Here is a 10,903-nt window from a genome sequence, read left to right as displayed (position 1 = left end):
TGAGTGAACTCTGGGAGTTGGTGATGCTTGGCATGCTGTGATTTATGGGGTCGCAAAGAGTCGGACACGACTGAGCAACTGAACTGAACTGAACTTGGTCACCACAGAACACCAAGTAGAGTTTCCTGAGCTACACAGTACATTCTCATTAGTTATATATTTTATACATAATAATGTATATATGTCAGTCCCTAATTCATTCCATTTCTCCTTCCGTCCTTGGTAACCATACATTTGTTCTCTACATCTGTGTTTCTATTTCTGCTTTGCAGCTAAATCTTTCGAAATCAATGATTAATTTTTATGGAGCTCAGACAATCTTTATTTTCATTGTTGTGAATTTTTAAATGTCATCTCAGAAATATTTTCAATATTAATAACGTTTGTGTTGTTCTATTGTGTCAAGTTAAATATAATTTTCAAGTTCATCAAATGACTTTAAACCTAAATCTAGCATTATATTTACTTAGTTTATAAGAAAATTTTAGTTACCTGTAAACATTTCAAAACATTAAAATTCATAGAGATAAAGAAAGCAAAGGTCATCAAGTAAAGTTTTTACTTATTTAGACTGCTCTATTTTTGTTTTGTAAATCACCAATAAATACGGAAAATTTAATGTGGTTTATGCCTTCCTGTACAATGTACTTCTTATATGGTTAAATATATTTTAAAGCTAAACATTGACTACTTCAAATAATATTGCCATCTGATTATTGATTATATGTTTGTATTTATGTGTGTGTGTGATTTATATATATGCATGTTTACATTAATAAAAAAATGAAGTTTATATATGATGAAGAGGAAAGAACAAGCAATTCACAACTGGTCTTGGAGTCTTCAATCTGCTTTTAACAAAAGTGTATTTTCTTGACCTCCTGTGAAATAAAGCCATATAGAAGAGTTTCTTTGTCTTACCAGAACAATCTCACTAGAAAGACTATTTTTCACCAATAAATATGATAGTTTCTTTAAGTTATTCATAGATGTCCTTCATCAGTTTGAAGAAGGTAATACCTACTAAACCTATTTTGGTAACAGACTTGTCACCCAGTCATGTCCAACTCTTTGTGTCCCTATGGACTGCAGCACACCAGTCCTCCCAGTCCCTCACCATCTCCCAAAGTTTGTGCAAGTTCATGTCCATTGCATCAGTGATGCTATCCAACCGTCTCATTCTTTGATGCCCTCATCTATTTTTGTCCTCAGTCTTTCCCAGCATCAGAGACTTTTCCAATGAGTCAGCTGTTCACATCAGATGATCAAAATACTGAATTTTCAGCTTTGGTATCAGTCCTTCACATGAATATTCAGGGTTGATGTCCCTTAAAATTGACTGGTTTGATCTCCTTGCTGTCCAAGGGACTCTGAGGAGTCTCCTCCAGCACCACAGTTAGAAGGCATCAATTCTTCAGCACTCCACCTTCTTTACAGTCCAGCTCTTACAGCCGTACATGACTACTGGAAAGACCATAGCCTTTACTATATGGACGTTTTGCTGGGCTCCAGCCCTGGTGGATCCAGGGAATTCGAAGCAGGGATGGTGTTGGTGAGGAAAGACTTATTTATTTATTAATATAAGATTAGATTAGGAAGAAATAGTGTAGTAGGAAGATTAAGTGGAGAGAAGAGGCTGATTAGCTTGGGTTACGTGGAAAACCAATAAATTTCCAGACAAGGAACATGCACCATCTACATTAGGGCACCAGCGTCCGTTTGAATATCGGAGAGTGCCCCGCCTTGGGCTCTCTCTCTTACAGATCTTAGAAGCCGGGACAAATAAGTAGACATGATGAGCCTCCCTGCTCCAGATGGGAATTCAGCCGGAAAAAGAAAAGAACAACATGGGGAAGCCCAGCATCGGTGAAAGACTCCAAAAACTGTCTTTCAAAATCAGCTTATATACCCCAAGTTGTACATAGAGAAATAGAGTTATGCAGGGGCAGCAGTCCTGACCCTCATTGAGACAAGGCTTTCTTTTTTCATACCCTCCCATATACAAAAGGTCTCAGGTGGTTTACATTATCTTCTGGCCAAGAGGCTTTTTAACATTTTTATGGCTCTCTTCCTGGATAATTGTCCAGAAAAGTCCTTTTCCCTAGAAGTGTTTTTTCTTTACTCTGCAATCCCTCAAAGTACAAAAAAGTTGCATTCCTATAGAACAAAGGTGCAGTGGGTTATAACAAAGAAAGTACTTAACTCAAAGATCTAGTGTTGCTAATACCAGGTCTACTATCTGTTTTTCTATATACCAACTATATCTAAAAATAAAAGATATGAAAATTTGGCAGAAAGTATTGGCTAAACAAATGAAACCTTTAATCAGTCCTATTCTAATGATTTTGACTCCTTGGAAGCCTCGACATTCCTAGGATGTTTTACGCTTCCTGTGCCTCCCACAGTTGGGAGGCCTCAAACAATCACATGCGCAGCTGAATCCTGCAGGCAGACTAAAAAGCCATCAGAGGGGTTTTTGGATTGAAACACTCCTATTATGCCCAGGAGATTTATAATCTAAAAGCTCTAATTTTTTTTTCCAGAAAAAGGTGGTGATGGAACAGTCCCCTGTTAATGACAGAAGAGTAGGTGGAAAGCATAACATAGTAAAGCAGGCAGATTCTGGTCTTGGGGGGGTGGATGCTCAGGAATTTCCAGGGGGAATCCCTGAAGCCGAACACGTCCTTGCGTTTTGTCAGGCTTCTTTCCGCATGACCTTGTCATGGGTGGGATTCCTCACGCTGGCTCCCGACAACGTTTGCCAGCTGAGTGATGTCTGCTCTATAACACACTGTCTAGGTTTGTCATAGCTTTTCTGCCAAGAAACAATCATCTTCTAATTGCATGGCTGCAGATACCATCTGCAGTGATGTTAGAGCCCAAGAAGAGGAAATCTGTCACTGCTTCCATGTTTTCTCCTTCTATTTCCATGAAGTGATGGGACTGGATGCCGTGATCTTAGTTTTTGTTTGTTTGTTTGTTTGTTTGTTTGTTTTAATTTAGAGTTTTAAGCAGCTCTTTCACTCTTAAAGAGCCACCATCAACAGGCTCTTTAATTCCTCTACACTTTCTGCCATTAGGGTGGTATTATCCACATATCTGAGGCTGCTGATATAGTAAACACACTTTACCATGAATGATTTTGAATTTTGTTTAATACAGACAAACCTCAGAGATTTTGCAGGTTCAGTTCTAGACCACTATAATAAAGTGAATATCACAATAGAGCTACTCACATGAATTTTCAGTTTTTCCCTGTGCATATAAAAGTTATGTTCACACTGTACTGTAGTCTGTTAAGTGTGCAATAACATTAGGTCAAAAAATGTACACACCTAGATTAAAAAATACCTTCTTTCTAAAAAATGTTAGCCATCATCTGAGACTTTGGTGAGTAACAGTAACATTAGAATCACACATCACAGATCATCATCACATGTATAATAATAGCAAAAAAAAAATGAGATATCGTGATAATTTCCAAAATGTGACACAGAAACATGATGTAAGCAAGACTTGCTTTACAAAAGGTTGCCACAGACCTCCAATTTGGAAAGAGGTAATATCTACAAAGCACAATAAATTGAAGTGTAATAAAATAAGATATGCCTGTATTTTCTTTGTACTTAGGAAAATGACTATGTGGTTTGTTTGTTCTCTGAATATGATGAATTATAGTGATTAGTTTTTAAATGTTAAACCAACTGTGAATTCTTGTAATTAAATCCTACTTATTCATGGTTCATTAAACTTTTTATGTATTGTTACCTATTTGTTCATAGAAATTAGACATTTTATGTCTATATTTATGAGGGACGTTGGTTTGAAAGTTTCTTTTTTTCTGAAATTTGTCAGTTTTTCAATAGTGGTTGTACCAATTTATATTCCTTTTAACCACTTTTAAGTGTACATTTCAGTGGCATTAATTGCATTCACAGTGCAAACTCAATACTACTTATTTTTTATCTCAAACAAAAACTCTACAACCATTAAGCAGTAACCCCCCATCTTCTCTTACCTTCAACCACTGATAACCTCTAATCTACTTTCTGTCCCTAGGAATTTTCCTATTATAGGTTTCTCCTATGTAAGTAGAATCATATAATAGCTGTAATATCATGGCTGGTTTGTTTGACTTAGCGTAATGCTTTCAAGGTTCATCCAGGTTGTGGCATGCATTAGAACTTCACTCATTTCAGTTCAGTTCAGTTCAGTTGCTTAGCCATGTCCGACTTTCTGGGACCCCATGAATCGCAGCACGCCAGGCCTCCCTGTCCATCACCAACTCCCAGAGTTCACTCAGACTCACGTCCATCGAGTCAGTGATGCCATCCAGCCATCTCATCCTCTGTTGTCCCCTTCTCTTCCTGTTCCCAATCCCTCCCAGCATTAGAGTATTCTCCAATGAGTCAACTCTTAGCATGAGGTGGCCAAAGTACTAGAGTTTCAGCTTTAGCACAAGTCCTTCCAAAGAACACCTAGGACTGATCTCCTTTAGGATGGACCGGTTGGATCTCCTTGCAGTCCAAGGGACTCTCAAGAGTCTTCTCCAACACCACAGTCCAAAAGCATCAATTCTTCGGTGCTCAGCTTTCTCCACAGTCCAATTCTCACATCCATACACGACTACTGGAAAAACCATAGCCTTGACTAGATGGAACTTTGTTGGCAAAGTAATGTCTCTGCTTTTCAACATGCTATCTAGGTTGGTCCTAACTTTTCTTCCAAGGAGTAAGTGTCTTTTAATTTCATGGCTGCAATCACCATCTGCCATGATTTTGGAGCCCAAAAAGATAAAGTCTGACACTGTTTCCACTATTTCCACTGTTTCCGCTGTTTCCCCATCTATTTCCCATGAAGTGTCGGGACCGGATGCCATGATCTTCGTTTTCTGAATGTTGAGCTTTAAGCCAACTTTTTCACTCTCCTCTTTCACTTTCATCAAGAGGCTCTTCCGTTCTTCACTTTCTGCCATAAGGGTGGTGTCATCTGCATATCTGAGGTTATTGATATTTAGCCCAGCAATCTTGATTCCAGATTGTGCTTCATCCAGCCCAGTGTTTCTCATGATGTACTCTGAATATAAGTTAAATAAGCAGGGTGACAATATGCAGCCTTGTTGTACTCCTTTTCCTATTTGGAACCAGTCTGTTGTTCCATGTCCACTTCTAACTGTTGCTTCTTGAACTGCATACAGATTTCTCAGGATGCAGTTAAAATGGTCTGGTATTTCCAGCTCTTTAAGTATTTTCCACAGTTTGTTGTGATCCAAACTGCTAAAGGTTTTTGGTGTACTCAACAAAGCAGAAGTAGATTTTTTTTTTTAATTCCCTTGCTTTTTCTATGATTGAATGAATGTTGGCAGTATGATTTTTGATTCCTCTGTTTTTCTAAATCCAGCTTGTACATCTGCAATTTCTCAGTTCAAGTACTGTTGAAACCTAGCTTGAAGGATTTTGAGCATTACCTTACTAGCACACAAAATGAGTGCAATTGTGTGATAGTTTCAACATTCTTTGATCTTGTCTTTCTTTGAGATTGGAATGAAAAGTGACTTTTTCCAGTCCTGTGGCCACTGCTGATTTTTCCAAGTTTGCTGGCATAGTCATTGCAGCACTTTAATAGCATCATCTTTTAGGATTTGAAATAGCTCAGCTGGAATTCCATCACCTCAACTAGCTTTGTTAATAGTAATGCCTCGTAAGGTCCAAATGACTTCACACTCCAGGATGTCTCGCTCTAGGTGAGTGATCACACTGTCATGGTTGTCTGGGTCATTAAGTCCTTTTTTGTATGGTTCTATGTATTCTTGCTACCTCTTATCTCTTCTGCTTCTGTTAAATCCTTGCCATTTCTGTTCTTTATTGTGCACATCTTTGCCTGAAATGTTCCCTCAGTATCACAATTTTTTTTTAATGAGATCTCTACTCTTTCCCAGTCTTTTGTTTTCTTGTTTTTTTTGCATTGTTCACTTAAGAAAGCTTTCTTGTCTTTGGTATTCTCTGGAACTCAGTTGGGTATACCTTTCCCTTTCTCCTTTGCCTTTCATTTCTCTTATTTTCTATGCTATTTTGAGGCCTCCTCAAACAACATTTGAGCCTTCTTGCATTTATTTTTCTTTAGGATGGTTTCAGTCACTGCCTGCTGTACAATGTTATGAACCCCTGTCCATAGCTTTTCAGGCACTTTATAAGATCTAATCTCTTGAGTCTATTTGTCACCTACACAGTATAATCATAAAGGATTTTATTTAGGTCATACTTGAATGGGCTAGTGGTTTTCCCTGCTTTCTTCAATTTAAGTCTGAGTTTTGCAATAAGAACTTCACAATCTAGCCACAGTCAGTTCGAGGTCTTGATTTTTCTGACTGTATAGAGCTTCTCCATCTTTGGCTACAAAGAATATAATCAATCTGATTTTAGTATTGGCCATCTGTTGATGTCCACGTATGGAGTCATCTCTTTTGTGGTTGGAAGAGGGTGTTTGCTATGTACGACCAGTGTATTCTCTTGGCAAAACTCTGCTAGCCTTTGCCATGCTTCATTTTGTACTCCAAGGCCAAAGTTGCCTGTTACTCCAGATAATCTCTTGATTTCCTACCTTTGCATTCCATCTCCTATGATGAAAAGGGCATCTTGTGTGTGTGTGTCTGTGTCTGTGTGTCTGTGTGTGTGTCTGTGTCTGTGTGTGTGTCTGTGTGTTAGTTCTAGAAGGCCATGCAAGTCTTCACAGATTTGTTAATCTTCACCATCAGTGGTTGGGACATAGAGTTGGATTACTGTGATATTGAATGGTTTGCCTTGGAAACGAACAGAGATCATTCTGTCATTTCTGAGACTGCACCTAAGTACTGCATATTAGACTCTTTTGTTGATTATGAGGTCTATTCCAATTCTTCTAAGGGATTCTTGCCCACAGTAGTAGGTATAATGGTCATCTGAATTAAATTCGACCATTCCCATTCATTTTGGCTCACTGATTCCTAAAGTGTTGATGTTCAATGTTGCCATCTCCTGCTTGACCACGCCCAATTTACCTTGACCTAACATAGACCTAACATAGACCTAACCATAGACCTAATATAGACCTATCATAGACCTAACATTCCAAGGTCCTATGCAGCATTGTTCTTTACAACATCAGATGTTACTTTCACCACCAGGCACATCCAAAACTGAGTGTTGTTTCTGCTTTGGCCCATTGTCTTCATTCTTTCTGGAACTATTTCTCTGTTCTTCCCCAGTAGGTGGACACCTAGCCACCTGGTGGGCTCGTCTTCCCATGTCATCTTTTTGCCTTTTCATGCTGTTCATGGGGTTCTTGAAACAAGAATATTGTAGTGTTTTGCCATTCCCTTCTCCAGTGGACCACGTTCTGTCAGAACTCTCCACTAATACCCAAACCAAATTTTGTCAGAACCCTCAACCATGACCCAGATCACAATTTGTCAGAACTCTCCATGACCCGTCCATCTTAGGTGGCCCTGCATGGCATGGCTCTTAATTCCATTAAGCTACACAAGGCCTGATCTGTGAGATCATTTTGGTTAGCTTTCTGTGATTGTGGCTCTCATTCTGGAGGCTATGAGATTATAGTAGGTCAGTAAAAAGGAGGAAGAAGGTGATAGAACTAGGACCAATGTGCTAGCAGACAGGTGTTCAATGGAAAAATGATCCAAATAGTATATGCCTATTGAGGGTCAATTCCTAGGCAGGTTGAGAAGAAGTCCTGGGGTCCCCAAGGAGAAAGGGGTTTGGAGTTCTCAAGGAGGAGAAAAGGACACACTTTTTGTCTACATTCCTTAGTCTTAGTCAATTACACAACTCAGTTTAAACTCTGTACTAGGGATTATACAACAACAATCTATCCTGCCTGAGGACAGTTCCTCCTTCCTGAAAAACTCCTGACTAATCCTGATATTTTAGAATGTATATTATGGGAGTGGGTATGGTAGGATCTTTTTATTGTTAAATTCTAATCTTGTTATCCTAAAATGCATATTGTGGGAGTGGGTCTGGTAAAATTTTCACAAACTTGAGACATTCTTTTGATTCATTGCAATAACTAATTAAAAGGTATCAGTTCAGTTCTGTGCAGTTCAGTTCAATCTCTCCGTCGTGTCTGACTCTTTGTGACCCCATGAATCGCAGCACGCCAGGGCTCCCTGTTCATCAACAACTCCCGGAGTTCACTCAGACTCACATCCATCGAGTCCGTGATGTCATCCAGCCATCTCATCCTCTTTTGTCCGCTTCTCCTCCTGCCACCAATCCCTCCCAGCATCAGAGTATTCTCCAATGAGTCAACTCTTCCCATGAGGTGGCCAAAGTACTGGAGTTTCAGCTTTAGCATCATTCCTTCCAAAGAAATCCCAGGGTTGACCTCCTTCAGAATGGACTGGTTGGATCTCCTTGCAGTTCAAGGGACTCTCAAGAGTCTTCTCCAACACCACAGTTCAAAAGCCTCAATTCTTCAGTGCTCAGCCTTCTTCACAGTCCAACTCTCACATCCATACATGACCTCAGGAAAAACAATGGCCTTGACTAGCTGGACCTTAGTCGGCATAGTAATGTCTCTGCTTTTGAATATACTATCTAGGTTGGTCATAACTTTTCTTCCAACGAGTAAGCATCTTTTCATTTTATGGCTGCAGTCACCATCTGCAGTGATTTTGGAGCCCCCCAAAAATAAAGTCTGACACTGTTTCCACTGTTTCCCCATCTATTTCCCATGAAGTGATGGGGCCAGATGTCATGATCTTCGTTTTCTGAATGTTGAGCTTTAAGCCAACTTTTTTACTCTCCTGTTTCCCTTTCATCACGAGGCTTTTTAATTCCTCTTCAGTTTCTGCCGTAAGGCTGGTGTCATTTGCATATCTGAGGTTATTGATATTTCTCCGGGCAATCTTGTTTCCAGTTTGTGTTTCTTCCAGTCCAGCGTTTCTCATGATGTACTCTGCATATAAGTTAAATAAGCAAGATGTCAATATGTAGCCTTGATGTACTCCTTTCCTATTTGGAACCAGTCTGTTGTTCCATGTCCAGTTCTAACTGTTGCTTCCTGACCTGCATACAGATTTCTCAAGAGGCAGGTTAGGTGATCTGGTATTCCCATCTCTTTCAGAATTTTCCACAGTTTATTGTGATCCACACAGTCAAAGGCTTTGGCATAGTTAATAAAGCAGAAATAGATGTTTTTCTAGAACTCTCCTTCTTTTTCCATGATCCAGCGGACGTTGGCAATTTGATCTCTGGTTCCTCTGCCTTTTCTAAAACCAGCTTGAACATCTGGAAGTTCTTGGTTCAGATATTGCTGAAGCCTGGCTTGGGGAATTTTGGGCATTACTTTACTAACGTGTGAGATGAGTGCAATTGTGTGGTAGTTTGAGCATTCTTTGGCATTGTCTTTGTTTGGGATTGGAATGAAAACTGACCTTTTCCAATCCTGTGGCTGCTGCTGCATTTTCCAAATTTGTTGGTATATTGAGTGCAGCACTTTCATAGCATCATCTTTCAGGATTTGAAACAGCTTAACTGGAATTTCATCACCTTCACTAGCTTTGTTTGTAGTGATGCTTTCTAAGGCCCACTTGACTTCACTTTCCAGGATGTCTGGCTCTAGATGAGTGATCACACCATTGTGATTATCTGGGTCGTGAAGCTCTTTTTTGTACAGTTCTTCTGTGTATTCTTGCCACCTCTTTTTAATATCTTCTGCTTCTGTTAGGTCCATACCATTTCTGTCCTTTATCGAGCCCATCTTTGCATGAAATGTTCCCTTGGTATCTCTAATTTTCTTGAAGAGATCTCTAGTCTTTCCCATTCTGTTGTTTTCATAACTCCATTTCTCACACTAGCAAGGGGGTACTCTTTCTGCCCCCTTCTGATATCAATGTCAGAAGCTTTCTCTATTCCTTTTATACTTTAATGAAACTTTATTACACAAAAACTCTGAGTGATCAAGCCTCAACTCTGGCCCTGGATTGAATTCTTCTCCTCCAGAGGCCAAGAATCCCGGCATCTTTCGTGGTTCATCAGCATTTCTCTATGCTATTGTCTCCTGGCGGTGGAGTTTATTCCCCAATCCCTATTGAGTGTGGACTTGATTCAGTGATGTACAAAAAAGGGAAAATGGTAACGTTACAATGGAGAAACCTAGCAAAGATTACTGTCTTACTCAGTTTGGGTTACTATAACAAGAACCATAGTAAGAGAGTTGACTTACAAATGACAGAAATCTATTTCTCACAGTTCTGGAGGTTAGGAGTCCAAGAATAAAGTTCAAACGTGGTTGGATTCTGGTGAGAGCCGTCTTCTGTGTTTCAACATATGAATTTTGTGGAGCGACAAACCTTCAGTCCATTGTAACTATCTTGAGCAAGTAATCACGGATAACACCACCAGTGATGAGTCATGTTGATACCATGTGCCCCCTGATATGATGTGATGGAAAGGGCATTTTGACTTTGTGGTATTCCTCTGAAAACCACTAACTCCTGTCTAATAATAAGAAAATTATTAGACAAATTCCAACAGAAGGACATTCTAAAAATACTTGACCAGTCCTTTTTAAAACTGTCAATATCAAGGAAAATAAGGAAAGACTGAGAAACTATCACAGCCAAAAGCAGCCTAAGGAAATATGACGACTAAAAAAATATTCTATCCTTGATTGAATCCTGGAGCAGAAAAATAGAAAAAGGACATTAGTGGACAAACTGGTGAAATACAGATGACATCTGGAAGTTTAGTTAGTAATAATGTTGGTTTCTTAGTTTTTACAAATGCACCAAAATAATGTAAGATATTAACATGAGGGGTGCATGGTATAAGGAAATTGTACTGATTTTTGTATTATTTTCTGTAAATCTAAAATTATTCCAAAATAAAGACTTTATTTTTAA

The sequence above is a fragment of the Ovis canadensis genome, chromosome X, assembly GCF_042477335.2.
Source record: "Ovis canadensis isolate MfBH-ARS-UI-01 breed Bighorn chromosome X, ARS-UI_OviCan_v2, whole genome shotgun sequence".
NCBI classification, from domain to species: Eukaryota; Metazoa; Chordata; class Mammalia; order Artiodactyla; family Bovidae; genus Ovis; species Ovis canadensis.
Note: the sequence above shows the minus strand (reverse complement) of the source record.